Source organism: Nothobranchius furzeri, chromosome 9 (genome assembly GCF_043380555.1).
Source record: "Nothobranchius furzeri strain GRZ-AD chromosome 9, NfurGRZ-RIMD1, whole genome shotgun sequence".
NCBI classification, from domain to species: domain Eukaryota; kingdom Metazoa; phylum Chordata; class Actinopteri; order Cyprinodontiformes; family Nothobranchiidae; genus Nothobranchius; species Nothobranchius furzeri.
The window spans coordinates 71,379,965-71,398,719 of record NC_091749.1 but is presented as its reverse complement, the minus strand read 5'-3'; the positions used below and the strand labels follow the sequence as shown (position 1 = coordinate 71,398,719).

The 18,755-nt window shown below is 42.6% G+C and overlaps 1 long non-coding RNA gene across 1 annotated transcript; it reads left to right on the top strand.

The window, feature by feature from the left end:
- The first annotated feature begins 8,623 nt into the window (after positions 1-8,623).
- LOC107381244 (uncharacterized) lies at positions 8,624-13,762 on the top strand. The gene is made up of 3 exons (XR_001572439.3): positions 8,624-8,739; positions 12,585-12,701; positions 12,930-13,762. It is a non-coding gene; the product is annotated as an uncharacterized lncRNA (long non-coding RNA).
- Positions 13,763-18,755: the final 4,993 nt, after the last annotated feature.

Here is an 18,755-nt window from a genome sequence, read left to right as displayed (position 1 = left end):
CTCCAGTGATGGTTACAGTCGGCTGAAAGCTGTCAGGCTAAGATGTATGAGCGGGCGAACCAAGCAGACATCATTTCATGCTGAAGATGGGAACTGTTATTGTTGTTTGATTATTGGACGTTTTGGGGCAACTGTGAAAGTCTTTACTCCAGATTAGCGCTCAGGTTAAACCCAGTTATTTATGTAAAACCCACAATGGTGTTTTGAAATCTGCCGTCCTTTTTAAACAGGGTAAACAAAGGCTATAAATCATAACCCCTGACAGCGGTAATTGCTACCAGAGTGAGTCTGCTGGCACTCAGCGCCACGCTAACACGTCGCTCCGACTCAGCTTCTCATCCAGCACAGTCGGGTTCTTCGCCCAAAGAGCTCCCCCAAGCCGAGTCTTTTATTTCCTCCCGACACTGCAGAAACTGATTTCTAAGTACTCTCAAAGTAAAAAACTCCTAATTTTTAGACATGGTATGTTTATTTTTTTTATCTAAAAAGAAAATAAATATAATTATAATATAAGCTAAAGTTGCTTGGCTAGATTTATTAAAATTAGCAAACAAATCTAATTTAGATTCTTGCCAACCACCTTCTGCTTACTCCATTGGCCGAATATTTTACTCAAAACAAGAAACGTTGGATCTTATTTTGAAATATTTACCTTATTTTAAGAAATGCAATTCTTCTAGAAAATAATGTCTTTTCATTTTAGACAAAAAATGGGATAAAATGTCTAAAAATGAGGCTTTTAAAAACTTTCTTACAATTCAGTTTTTGCTAATTTGTTTTCACTGGTTTACTTTTCTGAACTATTCTCCCTCTTTAAGGCTTCAGCTCACCTGGGTTTACCTTAATCTCCTAATTTTCATTACAAATTGGGGTTAGGGGGTTAGATCTTGAATCCAACCAACTGGTCAGGGGAGTAACGTTTGTTTTAGTCTATTTTATTGAACATCGTGGATAATAACGGTATGTGTTAGAAGGGAGCATTCCAATTCATCAGTCATCAGCTGTTACTGACTGTTGTTTCTGTACTGTTGTTGTTACTGCCTGTTGTTTTTGTGCTGTTGTTTTTTCTGTGCTGTTGTTGTTTCTGTACTGTTGTTGTTTCTGTGCTGTTACTGACTGTTGCTTCTGTGCTGTTGCTGTTACTGCCTGTTGTTTTTGTGCTGTTGTTGTTTCTGTACTGTTGTTGTTTCTGTGCTGTTACTGCCTGTTGTTTCTGTGCTGTTACTGCCTGTTGTTTCTGTACTGTTGTTGTTTCTGTGCTGTTACTGACTGTTGCTTATGTGCTGTTACTGCCTGTTGTTTCTATGCTGTTGTTGTTTTTGTGCTGTTGTTGTTTCTGTGCTGTTACTGACTGTGGTTTCTGTGCTGTTGTTGTTGATTCTGTGCTGTTGTTGTTGTTTCTGTGCTGTTGTTGTTGTTGTTTCTGTGCTGTTGTTGTTTCTGTGCTGTTACTGACTGTTGTTTCTGTGCTGTTGTTGTTGTTTCTGTGCTGTTACTGACTGTTGTTTCTGTGCTGTTACTGACTGTTGTTTCTGTGCTGTTGTTGTTGTTGTTTCTGTGCTGTTACTGACTGTTGTTTCTGTGCTGTTGTTGTTGTTGTTTCTGTGCTGTTGTTGTTGTTTCTGTGCTGTTACTGCCTGTTGCTTCTGTGCTGTTGTTGTTTCTGTGCTGTTACTGACTGTTGTTTCTGTGCTGTTGTTATTGTTTCTGTGCTGACTTTTTTGGATCAAACACTAAACTAGTTTTAGCTGAGAAAACATCTGACTTTTTTGAGTTTGTAAATCAGATCGTGTGATCATAATAAGGGGCAGCAGTAGCTCAACAGGTTTAGCGGGTTGTCCAGTAATTGGAAGGTTGCAGGTTCGATCCCGGCTCCAGACAGAGCATTCTGCTGTTGTGTCCTTGGGCAAGACATTTAACCCACCTTGCCTGCTGGTGGTGGTCGGAGGGACCGGTGGTGCCTGTGCTCGGCAGCCTCGCCTCTGTCAGTGCGCCCCAGGGCAGCTGTGGCTACTTGGTAGCTCATCACCATCAGTGTGTGAATGGATGAATGATACACTGTAGTGTAAAGCGCTTTGGAGTCCTTACTCTGAGAGGTGCTATACAAGTGCGGGTCATTTATCATTTATAAGTTTATTTGGTGACTGTTACCCCGGCTTTCCACGGGAGCCGCCAGCAGCATGTTACTGCAGCAGCACGTCTTGCTCGCGTAAGCTGCTGCTTGGGCCTTCCCACGAGATGCGAAGCAGCAGGGGAGCAGCTGTCACCGACCGAGCACAAAGTCACGCGAGTGACTTCGTCAGTAAACACAACAACAAGCAGGAGAAAACTACAACATGGCACCAAAAGGTTTGTGTTTTATGTTCTGTCCGTTTTATAATCGCCAATACGGACCTGAAAAACAAAGGAGACCGCTAGCTAGGTGATAACTTCTCACGGGGCCGCACAGTTAGTAACTTTTTTAAAAAGTAAAGCAACCGGAAGGCAGTACGTTCTTTATTCTGAAAATCTCGAGAGCTTCTCTCCATTTCTGCGTCCGATTTGCTGTCTTTCCTTCCCCAAAAATGTCGGACTTGACCCGTTTCAGAGGCGTCGCGCGTAGAAAATAGAACCGACGCGTAAAGGCCGCGACATGCTGCTCCTGAGACGCGGCCGACTCGCGCTGCTGATGGCTCCGGTGGAAAAGGTTCTGTTGACCACAGCGGTTCCTATCAGCAGCTATGACGTGCTGCTGCAGTAACGTGCTGCTGACGGCTCCGGTGGAAAGCTGGGGTTAGGCCCTTTTGATGTTTAATTTATTCCACTTTCACGATCAAGACAACGGGAAAGAAAATATTCTAAATCCACCTTAAAAATTGATCCTGTTTCGTTTTATATATATATATATATATATATATATATATATATATATATACTGTATATATAGATATATTTTTTGCTCAACTACAAAATAAAATGTTTTGCATCACTTTGATTTTGAAAACTGACAAAAACCTTTCATCCCGCGTCTCTGCAGGTCTGACGATGAACGCTGTCCTCCGTAACTTCTTTCTAAAGGTTAGCTAAACAACTGCTGCAGATCTAAGCAATGTTGTCTGGGACAACATCCAATAAGGTCGGAGAACGCTCAGAGCTGTTCTGCTGCACTAAAACCAGGAAGTAGATAACGCTAATAGTCCAAGCAGCAACAACGATCTTTGGAAATAAAATCTGTTATTCAGCTTGTGTTTCACTTGTGTCTTGTGGTCAGTCTGCAGCAGCTTGAACCTTCCGTCCAGAGATGAAGCTGTTAAAAATGTAAAGATGGTCATGAAGACCAGCAGCAACAAACCAATGAGCAACACAATCAGTGGCACTTAAACAGGTCCTTCACTGATATTTGTAACACATCTGCAGTGGTCTCTGGTAAGTACGAATGCCTTGTAAGTTGCACTCAGGAATAAAAGCTCTGGTGCACTCGTTCAAGCACGGAGAATTCAGCCGGAGGAAAACGTAGCTTCAAACGGCAGGATGTGGAGTCCGATTTCCTGATATTCAGACATCTCTCCTCTGATTGGCTATCAGCAGCACCACTCTGCCACTGACTTGGTTTGCTCTGCAACGTTGACGTCTTATCTCCATAAATAGGACAAGCCTGGAGGAGTTCTGCTGTGTGGTGAAGGTGCTAATGCTAACGGTTAGTTTAAACTACCTTAGATGTTCTCTGTTGGTTCCTGGATGCTAAACCAACAACAGCCTTCCTCGTTGTGTGTCCAGATGGGTGAGTCCATGAATGTTCAGTGACAGGGTGACGTAGATCCGTCAGGATTTTCTAATCCAAGAGTTTCACCATCTGTTTATTATTATTTTTTTGCATATTTATTTGTTTTACTTTTATAAATGTTTACTTTGTTGCCCACTTTTATTCTTCTTCAACATAGTTTCCAGTTTTATTTAAATCATATCTGGTTTAGGCAGCAGATCAGGTCATTAAACATGGCCACCCTCCTTACAGAGCGTTAACCTGAGTGAACGGATGAACGGGTTAGGGTCATGGAACTGAATCACTTCAGCGGACGCCTGAGTGATCTGGGGCGCCGTGGACAGCTCAGCAGCGCTGAGTCGTAGACAGACTTCTTTACAAGAGTTTTAAATATCACAAACTCTGTTTAATTGTATTATATTTGACTTTACGAGGCTCCGGGCAGTCCTTCACAGGAAGTTGCCAGTCAAGCAGGGATAAAGGAGAGGAAATGGAGACAGCCGACTCCTTTCACGTTAATGAATTGGGAGTTGTAGATTTTATGAAGCTATAGGTCGTATCGACCCGCGTCGGCCGTCTCCTTCGTGCTTTCATAACATAATCAGCACTTGACACGTGATTATAATAACCCGATGCAATTTACTGCATCCTCTGCAAACGCATTGATTGTTTTCCTCTCGTGAACATCCCTGAGAACCAATTACATTAATACGGCTGCATAATTTGTTTACACTTTACTAAATTACTGGGAGATTAAAAGTGAAACAGCACAGTTCATACCCCGTCCAACGTAACTGCCAGGGCGGAAATTAATATGGATTCAAAAGGTCCCGGGAGACGAGCGCGGTGAAGCGGGAGGAAGAAGGAAAGCGGCGATCTGTAGCTGGTTGCAGGCTGGCCCGGTGCTGCGTTCGGCGTTCAGGTCGTTAATGTGGTCGGTAATCTGATATGAATATCCATAGATCTGCTCCTGTGGGGAGAAGCTGCAGCCAGGGCCAGTTAGCATCAGATCCTTGGCTCAGAATAACACATTTAGTTTAGAAAGCACCTTTTTACGTCACCTAAATAACATGAAAACAAGGATGTAAGTTTTAGTTTTAGAACGCTGGATTAAAGATCCCGCTGTTACTTTTGTCTTCTTCTGCCAGTCCTACATTTTATCGGCCATTATTTATCCATTTAGTTCGTTTAAGTTCCTGCGTGCGTGTTTGGTCCGTCCAACAGCTGCAGACCTGTTTGATTTACTGGATTTAGCAAAATAGGAAGAAAAGAAATCAGGATGACGTCCAGAATAAAGTTGAGAAGAAGTGAAACTACTTCATGGATGAGAGAGGTAAAACTCCACTGTGCTGCAGAACACGACTGTTTTTATTCTGATTGTTACAACCAGGGGCGGATTTAGGACTGAAGAAGATCCGGGGCTTAACACACACGCGCACACGCGCGCACGCACATGTCAACATCATATATATATATATCTTGTACCACATAATGTTTAATCTGAAGCTACATATTCAGCATATTCAGGGCAGAGTATTGTTCCTGTTAGTGTTTAGTGTGAGATGATAGTAAATATTCCCTTCTTTCTCCAACAACTTTACCTGATAGTAAGCTAACTTTAGGCAAACCAGCAGCACAACAAATATTTTCAAATAAGACCCACAAACCTGAGTCAACACCAGTCTCATCAGAGCTGGGGTTCTGTCGCGGTACTTTTGGTCTAAAAAACGTCCTTATGTCCATCTTCACTCATGCGTTTCAGACAGAAACTGTAGAAGAAGCCGGCTGCTGAAGGGCTTTTCTTCAGTGGTGGAGGCTCAGGCAGGCTGTATACCGATTGAGTAGCCTAGTGGTAGAGTGTCCGCCCTGAGATCGGGAGATCAGGGGTTCGACTCCTGGTCGGGTTATACCATAGATTTTGAGAAAAATGGGACCCAGCATTAAGGGGTTGGATTGGGGGTTTAAACCACCAAATAGTTCCCGAGCGCGGCGTGTCTGCAGCTCACCGCTCAAATGCGGAGACTAAATGGGACTTTACAAACTACTGCCAGCTGCGCTCTCTCTGTTGGACTTTGGTACTGCATGTTACTACGGCGATTTAGATCCGGGGCTTATCGTGAAAGATCCGGGGCTTCAGCTCCGCGTCAGACCCTGACCCCAAAAGTGCCTTTTTTCGTCACTTATGTGCGAAAAGGGTTTTTTCCCTTTTCTGACTGCAGATCCCAATGCAGCGTAAAACTGACTTGATGGGATATCCGCCGATGCGGCACCGAACCAGCTCATTTAACCGCACCTAAACTTTAACGTTTCACTATTTATAACCTTCCCCTCATCCTAGCCTTAACCCTCTTGCTACCTAAAACGTTACTCTCACTGTGATCAAGCGTTTGTTTCACATGCATTCTGTGAATTTTCGTATTTGCCGCCCAAGGGGAACGTTAGAACATACCATCTGGCGAGGGGGAGGTTACACATACCCTCTACTTTTAACCTCCACCGTGGTAGTTGAAACCTCCCCCTCGCGTTGGCTCGGTCCAAACCCGACCAATGACGAGGCGGCTCCCGCCGTTCACTTCATAGAGCGACCAACACATCACTAACGTGTTAGCTAGCAAGATGGTTAAGGTTAGGATAGGGGTGAGGGGAAGGTTAAATAAGAGGATAAGGTTAGGGTGAGGTACAACGAGCTTGTTTGGTGTCCTGGCTGCGGACGTCCCATCACATCAGTGTAACGCTGCGTTGGGATCTGCAGTCAGAAAAGGGAAAAACCCCTTTTCGCACATAAGTAACGAAAAAGGGCACTTTTGGCGTCAGGGGTCTGACGTGGAGGGTGGCTGACCAAGCGTTTGTTTTTGACGCGCTGGGAGTGAGAATGTGTTGGATTATTATCTCATTTGTCAGAGATACTCAGAACTTCCTTTAATCCTTCAAAATAAGAGTCTCAAACATGTACACATACTCACTTCTGTTTGATTGATGAGGAATTCAATCTGGATGTTATTTTTCCACCTGATGTGATTGTCTCTGACCGATTTGGACCTTTTTTTTTTAGATTTTTTAACTTTAGTGAGATAACTTTATTGTTACTGGACCCTTTCTAGATGAACTGACTAAATCAGATTAAATCTGATTGCTTTGCATCAGCAGCTCAGTGAACCACCACCCCCCCAGGTCCATCTCCAGTGCATCTCGGCTCCAGCCAGGAGAAGGCGAGGTCCTTGCAGGTGAGCCGCGGCGTGGCTGAAACGTTCGCTCTGACCTTTCATGACCACATTGATCTGATGAACTGAGCATCTATTTCCTCAGAAACAAACATAAATAATTGGTATCGGGTTCCAATGGCGCTCCCCCGATGCCTTGCACCGATATAAATCAATTCACACTTATAGACACGATATGGGTGCATTAGTGCTGACTGGTCATGGAGGACGGCTGAGAGGTTCGGGATTCAATAGACCTGGATCAGACTCAGCCAATCGCTCTGCATCAAGACGTAATTTCCACCTGCAGGCAGATGCTTTAGCTGGTTTTGGTTACTTTACTAATTATTGTTGAGCTCTGACGGTAAAAAAGCTGATTTAGTTTGTGCTGAAAAACCCAAACAGACTTTTCATCATCAAACCGAAGCTGAGGCGGTTTTAGTCCAGAGGTTTTTGGGTCATTTTAGGTGTTTTTTTTAATATTCTGTCTTATATATGTTGTTTGAGTTTGCTTTGCATCTTGTTCCTGGTGCCTGAATTCCTCCGGACAGATGGTCACAAAGATTTTACCTCTAACCCTAACCAGAACATTTAAAATGTTGTTGCTAAAATAAAACGTCGTGGGTCTGTTCTGTGACTGCGGTGTGGGAGGCTTGCTGAAGACAGCAGGATGTTTCCGTGCGAGGCAGAAACGCCTCCTGGCTCAAACGTTTTAATGAACTCAAGGAGAAAACTTAGCGTCAGGGCATAAATGTTAAATAAAATCTTTAGTGATTAAAACATATTTCTTGTGTTATTTTTACTTTTTCTTATTTTATGCTGTGCACATTTATTTTGTCATTTTTACCCTTTAAAGTGTTTGTAATTTTTAAATTTGGCACATTTTAATTCAGTTTCTGGACATTTTAAGTGTGTGTGTGTGTGTGTGTGTGTGTGTGTGTGTGTGTGTGTGTGTGTGTGTGTGTGCCACTGGTCAGCAGTGGGGAAGGTGGGGCCAGTTATTACCTGTCCACTCTGCAGCTCCACTGTTTTCTCAGCTGGAACACCTCGGTTTCCATCGAGAGGGCAAAAGGAAGAGGTCACAAAATCTTTCATTTCCCAAGTAAAACACACGTCTCAACTTCTTCGTCAACGTAGAGAAAAAAAAGAGAAAAAGACCAAAGCTCAGTGATGAATGTGTAATCAGCCTGATTAAGTCATTATTAGTTGTCTGAAGGATCCTCTGAAGGAAACGATGGCAGAAAAAGGAAACAAGGTTGTTTATGTGTCTGGTAGGATGTGATGTCAGGTAGAGAGGCCTCGGTGAACTTTTACCTCCTGATCCTCAGCTGATTTATTCTTGTATCATGCTTTTATTTCAGCCACAAAGCTCCAAAAAGACATTAAAATTACTTCTCTTCCTTCTGTCCAAACTTTTCTGTCTTTTCTTGTTGCCAGCAGATGGCGCTGCAGCCTCTGTACAGCTGAGAGGGACACCATTTGCTCAGCTGGCCTTCTACCAACAAACAAAAACCAATAATAACATTTTTAAAATGATCTGAACTAAGTTCCTGCATGCTGGCCTTTTTGTTTGCACAATCTCTAATCATATATTTTAATTGCTGCATTCTTAGAGGATAAGGAACAGCTGTTTGACTTCCTAAAATCCAATTCCTTTTTTTGCATCTTGTTGAGAGGAATCAGACGGTCTGCTGCCTCCTTTAATCACAGTCAGGGAACCGGTGGGCTCAGTGTTGGGCTTCTGCTGTTAGGCCAAAGAGCACAGCTTAGTGTGGAAGGGAGGCACTATGGACGTAGGTAAGGACATCTTTTATTCTTTAAAGTGACCGGAGAGGAGAGGAGAGGAGAGGAGAGGAGAGGAGAGGAGAGGAGAGGAGAGGAGGTTAATAATTAAACTCAGGAGCATCTGCTTGGAGGTTGTTTCTAACTGAAGTATTAATTTTATTATTATTATTATTATTATTATTATTATTATTATTATTATTATTATTATTATTATTATTATCATTATTATCATTATTATTATTAATATTATTATTATTATTATTATTATGTTTTAATGAACTTAATTAAAATCTCTTTCATGGGTACCTCATCATTAACAGACCATCATGATGTTAGGGAAGGTGTGTGTGTGTGTGTGTGTGTGTGTGTGTGTGTGTGTGTGTGTGTGTGTGTGTGTGTGTGTGTGTGTGTGTGTGTGTGTGTGTGTGTGTGTGTTTACAGTGGGCTCTGAGGTGGGAGACCGTGGCGTGTTAGCTATTGAAAGGCAGGAATGTGAGAAGGCGTTATTGGCCGCTCTTCACGTGAATGGAAGAGGGGGTTAGAGATGACGGCGTACAGTGGGTGGCATGGCCTCGGCGCGGCCCGGGAGGAAATGGAATGAGAAAGTGCAGTCAGGCAGACCACTCATTCACCATGACAAATGGGAGAGGCCCCGGCTGAGGGGGATACCTGATACCCCACGGTGGGCTGCGCGCACCTGCATGGGCTTCATGTGCACCAAGCTGGAAATAAACCAAAAGCGCTTGTGGCAGCAGCACACCTCCAGAAAATAACAAGATGTGAAATTAAAAAGATAATGATGCTGCAATGTCAAACAATCAGTTTAATTTTAGCTTTTTCCTTTTGTAACAGGTAGATTTTTATATCCACAAACATTAGATCTATTAGATCTATGAGGATTTTTATGCTGAGCAAAAATGTTTGTGCTGATTTTTTGTAAGTTTTAAAATTAAATTCACAAAAATCACAAAATTGCAAAGTTAAAACATTTAATTATCGAAATAAAAAATATAAATTTAACGTTTAGCAAAACAAAATTTAAAATGAACTTCCTGAAACTTACATGAACTCATAAAAATTCTAAACTCCAGCATTTATTTTAATTTTTTTTACTTAAAATTTAGATCCTTTTTTTTTAAATGTTTTAATTTTAATTTAAACAATGATGGTATGCAGTTACTTATGAAGGCTTTTACACCCAAAAACAAAGACATTTTAAAATGTCCATTTTTTATTTGCCTTAAAACACAATTTAATTCACACCAAGAAAAGAAACGTTAGAGCACATTTTCATTCCTAATCCGAGTCTCTCCACGGCCATTTTTCCTGGCAAACACAACTAACTCTTTAAATGTCATGATGCATAAACAAATGCTTGTTAATTTTGCCCAATGAGTTAATCAGAAAATTTTAAACATAAAGTCATGAGTTGCACGTCGTGAGGCTCCAAACTGCATGGATCAAATTCCAGCAGCACGTTAAGTCATTGGGGACTGTTTGGAATTATGGGGGTGCCACTCTAATCCAATCGTGTCGGAGGACAGAAGAAGAGACGTCCGTAAAGAGCAGAGAGGCGCTCTTCTGTTCACACACAAGCTTCAGGAAGGGCCTCCGAGCGTCACTCTTCCCTCGAGTGTCCAGGAAGGACTTCTGATTGCTTCAGCTGTGCATGCAGCCGTGCACGTAGACGAGCATGCAGCCGTGCACGTAGACGAGCATGCAGCCGTGCACGCAGACGAGCATGCAGCCGTGCACGCAGACGAGCATGCAGCCGTGCACGCAGACGAGCATGCAGCCGTGCACACAGACGAGCATGCAGCCGTGCACGCAGACGAGCAAGCAGCCGTGCACGCGGACGAGCAAGCAGCCGTGCACGTGGACGAGCATGCAGCCGTGCACGCAGACGAGCATGCAGCCGTGCACGTGGACGAGCATGCAGCCGTGCACGCAGACGAGCAAGCAGCCGTGCACGTGGACGAGCACTGTCCCAACACCACAGGTTTTAAGACTCAAAGCAAAAAGTGGCATTGACACAAACAGCCCATTTTTAGTGTTTCAGGGTTGAATTTTGACCTTTGGAAGAAAACTGATCATTTATCGATTCATTCACTTAATAATTAGTTTCACATCAGCAGCATCACTTAAAGTTATTTTAATTCTACAAAAACATTCTATCACCCCTCAAACTCTTTGTGCCACGTTAAAAAAGAAGACGTAACACTTTACAACAAGGGTCCCATTTACTAACGTCACTTATTGTGTTGTTAAGCATTAATAAACAATAAATAAACAATGAACAACTGTTTCATATTAATGTTATTAAGTAATGCATTACTACACAGAACCCCCCCCCCCCCCCCCCCCCCGCCCACACACACACACACACACACACACACGGCCGTTTGTCCTAACCTTAAGGACTTTTAATAGTTAATAATAGCGGGGACGTTAATGGCTTAATAAAGCACTAAGTAATGTTAATAAAGGGACACGTATTATAAAGTGTAGAAAAACTACGGAAGGTCGACAACTCTGGAAATTTAAACCAGATTTAGGATTTTTCCTATTTTCTTTGAGTGTTTTGACAAACGGTTTGCTCCGGGTTAGATGCTCCGGCATTCATCTGTGAAGTCAGCTTAAAGAAATCTGACTCAAGATTATTTGTGCTTTTTAGTTTTGTTTTGTTTTTGCTGCAAATATTTAAAGTTTTGTCCTCAGAAGACGGTTTTTCTGTAAATGTGCTAATTTATCAAGTCTTTCATGCCACAACCCTGCAGCCATAATATCATCATCATCATAATTGTGAATATTATTATTATTATTACAAAACAACAACAATAATACTGATGATGATAATAAATACATGAAGTACATGAGTAGTCGAGCACTCCTTGTGTCTGTCTGGACGCACGCGCTCCTGCAGCGCCTGAATCTCCTCTGATCCGTTCTTCCAGCAGAAGCGTTTCCTCCAGCCTCTCCCCTGCAGCTGTTTGCTGCTCTGAAACGGTTAGAAATGTCAGATGAAGTATTTTTATCCCCGCAGACGTGCCAGGATGTGGCGCTTCTTTGCGTTTCTTTCTCGCTGTTTGCGTGTTTTTATTTGGGTTGGGAGCATTTGGGTTAATCTGATATTAGTCAACAGGGACGGTTCTCACAAGCGCTCTTCTTGTTTCGCAGAACTGCCTCTAAAATTAAACACGCGGTTGTGTTTGGAAACTCAAACGTTCAGACAAAATTTAACAAACTCCTTTAAAAACGATGCCACTGATATTTGTTTACATATAAACAAAATCTCAGTTTCTCGCTTGCAGATGCTGTAAAATGATCAAAAACACGACCGTTTGAGTCGCGTTCAGAGTTTTTACTTTCTTTGCCGGGAAGTTTTCTCCTTGATCAAAAACTAAACTGATCAGAAATTCCCAGGAATCTCCAACCGAGAGTTCCCGTCATGTCTGCTGCTGCGGGTTACTGCGAACATGTCTGAACCGTGTACATATTAATGTCATTTAGAATATCCTGTGGTTTGCATTAACTGGTTTGTGCATTCCTCAGCCGTCGCACGCAGCTCGTCTCCCAGTCCCACCAGCAGACGAAGCAGCGGGCCGGCACGGGGAACAATATGCTCAGAATTAAGCTTTGACCTGGGAATAAGCCCTATTTTATCCACAAATCATACGAGGTTAAATATGTTTTGTAAGTAGATTAGATTCTTCCCGCCCCCGCAGACGCTCTGGATTGAGATCCCAGAGATGTAATCCAGATTCATAATCCAATGATTCTCGCAAGCTGTTTTGTGGCTTTAAATACTGGGAATGTGTGTTGATTTAATATCGTTCTAATCTCCTTTAAACGGCCAGTTGCTGTCTGGTTCACGGCCATCTTATTTATTCTGCCTCTGACTGCCGGCTGGGGACCTGAATCTGAGGAGTCCAGTGGTCGTCGTCGTCGGTTTGGGACCACCGAGCGATGCTGAGGTGACCGGAAAACGTGAAATCAGAATCGTGTTCAGGCTCGTGAAACAGAAAGAGTTTGTTTTTATGATTTGATGCATAAACAAATAATAATAATGAATACTGAATAATGAATTCACTGTAATTTCTACACCTTATACCTTTATTTCCGTTTATTTACCTCCACTTTCAGCTTTTCACATTTTTTAAGTGAATACATGAATTTAAAACATTCCTGGTTCTGCTTTCCAGGTTGGCTTTGTGCGGAAATCTAAGCAGAAGTTGTCCGACAGCCTGTGAGGATCGCTCAGTCCAACAGGTGGTGCAGAGAATTTTGACTCGGAGGTGTTTACTGTCAATAGTGCTTTAGGATAATTGAGTTGTCATCGAGCTTAGGCTGATAATTATCCTTGCTATTTTTATTTAGTTTTATTCTAAGTGGATTCGGCTCCTAGAAGTGCACGTCTAATATTATTAGATGCTATGAGTTCAGCCTGTGCAAATCTGTTAATGCATAAGAACATAAGAAGTTCTTATGTTGCAGCAGGTCAAAGCAAAGGCACAGCAGATTAATATTTGATCATGCAGAGGGGCCCTTAATCAGATTTGCGTATTCCTTCAGACGAGTGCTCTGCAGCAATTATCATGATTGTTGCACTGAACATACTTTCTTTGTGTTTTACGGCTGGTGGCGGGGCGTGAGCGTGCACCACGAGGGGGGATTGCAGCTCCAAACCCCATTAATGCAGGCTAAGGGAGACGGAGACGCGGGAGAGGAAAGGCAGGGCCACCGGCCAGGATTCTGGCCCGACCCAGAGCCGGAGCTGAAGCCCGGAGCCGTGCAGGTAACTCCAACCACCTGGAGCTCCAGCAGGAATCCCCGCCATCCGAAGCCCACCTCCTCCAGAGCCGTGATGTGTCGGCTAAGAAGGGAAATCAGAGCCACCGCCACACTTTACCCAACAAGCGTCTGTTCAGGGAGAGCAGAGGCAGAGCGAGAACGTTGTAGCTGAAAAAAAAAAGAAATCAGTTTAAATCTTTGATTTTTTTTCACTTTGTCTAATTTATTAAACATGTTTTCTTTATTTGTGTGAGAACGTGATTTATTTATTTACAACTAAATGTGCTGTTAAAATAATTTCTATCTAAAATAATTTAAAATAATATCTATTAATCTGTTTATGTTGTTATTTAAAAATATATTTACTTCTAAATAAAATTAATAAAGAGCAAACTGTTTCCACAAACAGACTTTTTTCATCAAATTGTGCAACATTTAAATCAATAAAGTTCTTTATTTTTTCTTTAAACGAAAGGCTTTTCGAGTTGCACTCTGGGGGGGTGGGGGGGGGGGGTGGGGGGTGGGCAGCACCGGTGCGCCTGTTTCAGGAACTAGAAGCGAGCCACATCACAGCTGAGCGTCAGACGGCAGGATTTGGACTCTTACTTCCTGATAATTGAACATCTCACCTCTGATTGGCTAACAGCAGCATGGCTCTACCACTTTGCTCTGCATCATTGATGTTACATCTCTACAAATAACACAAGCCAGGAGGAGTTCTGCTGTGTGGTGGAGTTGCTAATGCTAACAGTTAGCTTCTGCTAGCTGAGACGTTCTCTGCTGTTTCCTGGACGCTAAACCAACAACATCCTCCCCCGTCATGAGTCAAGACAGGTGAGTCCATGAATGTTAAGTGACAGCGTGACGTAGATCTGTCAGGATTTTCTAATCCTAGAGTTTCACCGTCTGTTTTCTATCAGAAGCTACTGCAGGAGATAGGTGTAGGAGACTATTTTCATGTTCAGCCTGCATGAAACACTCAGAGTGACCCGTTAGAATCAGAAACAACCATTAAAAATGGGTTTTCGGTGTTCCACACCTTTAAATAATGTTTTATTTCACATGTGCTTTAAATCCTTTATAATAAAGTCTGCGTCGTGCTGCAGGTAACAAGGAGGACAAATAAAGGAGCAAAAGTTGCAGATTAATTTCTGCTCTTCAAGACATTTTGGACTCAACACGTCGCTGCTCGTGTCGCGGCGAGCAACAAAATGACCGAAGCAGACCTGCGCTGGGTGTCACGTTGATCGCCGTCTCGTGAATGCGCTGTCAGCCCGCCTGTTTGTCATAAGCATGTCTATCAAACAAATGAGCCCGAGGAACTCTGCGGTCTGTATGAAAGCCATCTATCCTGCTGGGGGCACAGCACCAAAAATAAATAAATAAAAACGCTGGGAGAGACGGATCCTCATTAATCTATGTTGACTGGCTGGAAATTGCATCTTTGTAATGAGTATTAGGTGTGCATCTACATGAATTAAAGCTGAACGAGCCTCTGATTGATCACCTTGTCCCAAATGGCGGTCCTTCCTGTGATCATTATTGTTTAAAAGTGACTAAATCATATCGGGATGATTAAAGGTCTCTACGAGGGGGAGAGAGGAGATAAAGGAGCCACAAGGTCCAGAAACGTCTTCACCCTGAATCCGGTTGATTTACTGTAGTTGTGTTTTCCTGGAGGAAGTTGGGATCTTCAGTGGAAAACTGCAGCTGGATCGTCGCGCGTCACAAGGAGATGAACTGGGAACAGAGGCAGCGTTACCATTAGGCAAAGGTAGGCGATTGCCTTGGGCCTCAAAAACTTTAAGGGTCCCATGACGAACACTTGACGATTATTTTCAAGGTATTTTTCGCTCTGAAACGAGTGAACCCTGTCATTGTAAAAAGCATTGTAATGAATTGGCATGAGACTGCTTTCTGTGAGTGTTTCAATGTCCCCCGTTGCCCAGCTACCACGGACTATTCCATCCACAACGTGTTACGTATCAGCAGAGCTGCGGAAGCGAAGAGGACGTTTGTTGTCTGAGAAGAAAATGAAGCAAAGTTATCCAAGTGGGTCTGAAAAACGTAAGAAGCAGGAAGAAAGCAAAAAGTTTGTGTCAACCCTGCCAACGGTCACAGATATTTTTACGGTGCTACAGCAGAGTAACACTAATGAAAGTCGCAAATTTAATGCAGCAAATAAACAAGCTGCCGCTAGCATTAGAGCTAGCAATGCTAACGCTTTTAGCGAAGTGGAGGAGTCTGTTGCTGGAAGCTCAAGTTGCGGTGATGCAGGAGGAGAGGAGCAGAGGAGGAGGAGGAGGAGGAGGAGAAGAGAAGAAACAAACTACAAAGCTCAAGAAACAGGGAAAGGGGAGAAACAAGATGATTAAAGGAGCAGAGGAGGAGAGAAAGAAACAAAGCATTCAGGCAAGAAGAAGAGAGAGAGAAGGAAAATAAAAGCAAAGGTAGAAAATGGTAACTTTGACATGGTTATGTATTTTGTTTTCTGTATCTCCATATTTAACCATTTTGTCTTATGTTTTATTGCTTCCTTTAGTGAAAGCAGACCAACTAAGGCACGAGATAGCGGTGTTTTACCAGAAAAAATGAAAACGAAGAGAATAAGTGGGTGGGCAATAAATCAATACAAACATGAATAGCATTATTTTTGTACAAATCAAATGATTTCATGCTAAATACATTTATTAAACACATTCTTTTTCCATTCAGATGCAGTTCCAGAGATTCTTGACATCAGTGCCAGACTGGACCAGTGAAGAAGTTTTACAACCTTTTTGTAGTAAGAATAAAAAAAATAAAAATCAGAACAACAGCTGTGGAGGGCCTCATGTCTTTGCTTGCCTTGGGCCCCCAAATTGCTAAATCCGCCCCTGACTGGGAAGGAATTTGCGCTCTTCAAAATGTGACGGGACCTAACAACGAACGACCTGATGCTCGAGTTTAAAAAAGGCAAAAGTTATTTTAACAGAGTTACCTCGTTGTAAAAAGTGTGTGAACATGTTTCCCTGGAAGTGCTGGAAGTTTTTCACCAACACCCGAGTCTGGAATCAGCTTTTAAGACAAAGTTCAGTAAGAAACCAATTTTTAATGATTATTTCTGATTCTAACGGGTCACTCTGAGTTTTTCATGCAGGCTGAACATGAAAATAGGTGTAGGAGACTACCTCCTGCATCAGCTTCTGATAGAAAACAGACGGTGAAACTCTAGGATCAGAAAAGCCCGACAGATCTACGTCACCCTGTCACTAACATTCATGGACTCACCCATCTTGGCTCACAGCAGGAAGGCTGTTGTTGGTTTAGTCCAGGAAACGGCAGAGAACGTCTCAGCTAGTAGAAGCTAACCGTTAGCATTAGCAACTCCACCACACAGCAGAACTCCTCCAGGCTTGTGTTGTTTGTGGAGATGAAACATCAACGTTGCAGAACAAACAGAGTCAGTGGTAGAGTCGTGTTGCTGTTAGCCAATCAGAGGAGAGATGATCAAATATCAGGAGATAGGACTCCAGATCCTGCCGTGTTCTCCTCCCCTCTGCTCTGGCTCACTTGTACTTCCTGAAACTGGAGCGCCAGAGCTTTTTTTCCCACGGAGCTTTTCACATCATTTATGCTAGAAACCTCTGCAGATGTGCTGGAAAAAATGAACGAATGAGTGCTTTGATCGGGTTTTCATTAAAGAAGTTGGTGGCTGAATTGAGACTCTTTGTGATTAAATGGTACCAAGAAGTATTCGCTCCACGATTCATCAATGTTGTTGTTTATCAGAAGTTTTAAACTTTTCACAGAACGTGCCGCATGAACAAGATCAGTGTCATTCTCGACATCCTCACTAATGTTTTGGTTTGCTCTTCTATCGCCACCAAACCTCCGTGGCATCAACGAGAAACTCGGCTGAACAAAAACATATTTTCTGTTGAGCTTTTTGTTAATTTTACTTTTGGGAAAAGGTCATTTTCTTCAGGCGTTGCAGCTCTTATTTAACTTCATCCCAACACTGACGACCAACAGAAAGGCTGATTTTCTGCTTTGTACTTCACTTCTATGACGTAAACTCACCAACGTATGTGAAAAAACCTCTGATTAAAGTCTTTTCTCCGGCTCGTCTGTGTTTCATCTTGGTTTTTTGGGGTTTTGTTTTTTTTTGGTTCCGCCACACTTCTGGAACCAAATCTTTTTAAATATTCAGACACAACAATTGTTGTTTTTTTAGAATTAGGATTTTTAACAAAGGGTCCGATTATTTCCTGGTTTTTATGTTACGCATCAAAGCAGCAGCTTTCCTGTTTGTGGAGGGGGAAAAAAAACCTTAGCTTCAGAAACAGAGCCGGCACCCCCGTCACCCAGCTTCTCGACATATTTACCGTACCTGGACGCACTAATGCTCCTTTGTAATGTCTGTCTGGTAATTATACTGCCAAGCACCCTGTTGGGGCAATTATACTAAAAACACCCTCATTAGCAGCATCAAGATGAAAACTCCCAGAAGCCTCAACCCCCCAGATCCCACCCCCCCACCCCCTCCACCCACCCACCACCCACCCCGGTGCACTCATGCGACTTCTCTTCACTGTTAGCTTTTTGCTTGTTTAACTCCATTACAGTAGCACAACAGCACAGTTTCACATGGCTGCAGTGAGAAAAGTTATGCATTCTTCACAAAAATAACAGTTTTAAGAGGATTTGGGACATCTGGAATGTTTATTCCGTGAAGAAGTTATAAATAACCACATGCATGCATTCTGCATGGCCTTAGTTTAGAGAAAGAGAGTTTAGGGTTGTAAATGGCGTTGGAAGGAAAAAAGGGGCAGCGTATGTTAATGCTGTCAGTTTAAATAAAGAAAGGTAGAAAAATTTACTTAGCTGACAAAAAGCATAGACAGACTAAGCTAAATGTAGAAAATATACGGTCCCTTTTGTTCCAGGTGTATTTTTACCAGCTTTTTTTTTGTAGTTTTCTCCTTCTTTCCAGTTTTGTCCGTTTTTATATCACTTCTTGTTGATTATTTAAATTCTCGTTGAACCGTTTCTGACATTTCAGAAACCTGCATATCCAGTTTTCTACACTTCAACTGCCCCCTGGTGGAGCATCCACAAGTGGAAAGGGCCAATTTTAATTATTCATTACAGTCATAAGGTTAGATTAACATAATAAAATGAAACTAACTATTATATAGCTGTTGTATTATCGTTATCATCATCATGGCGCAGCAGTAACTCAGGAGGTTGTGAGA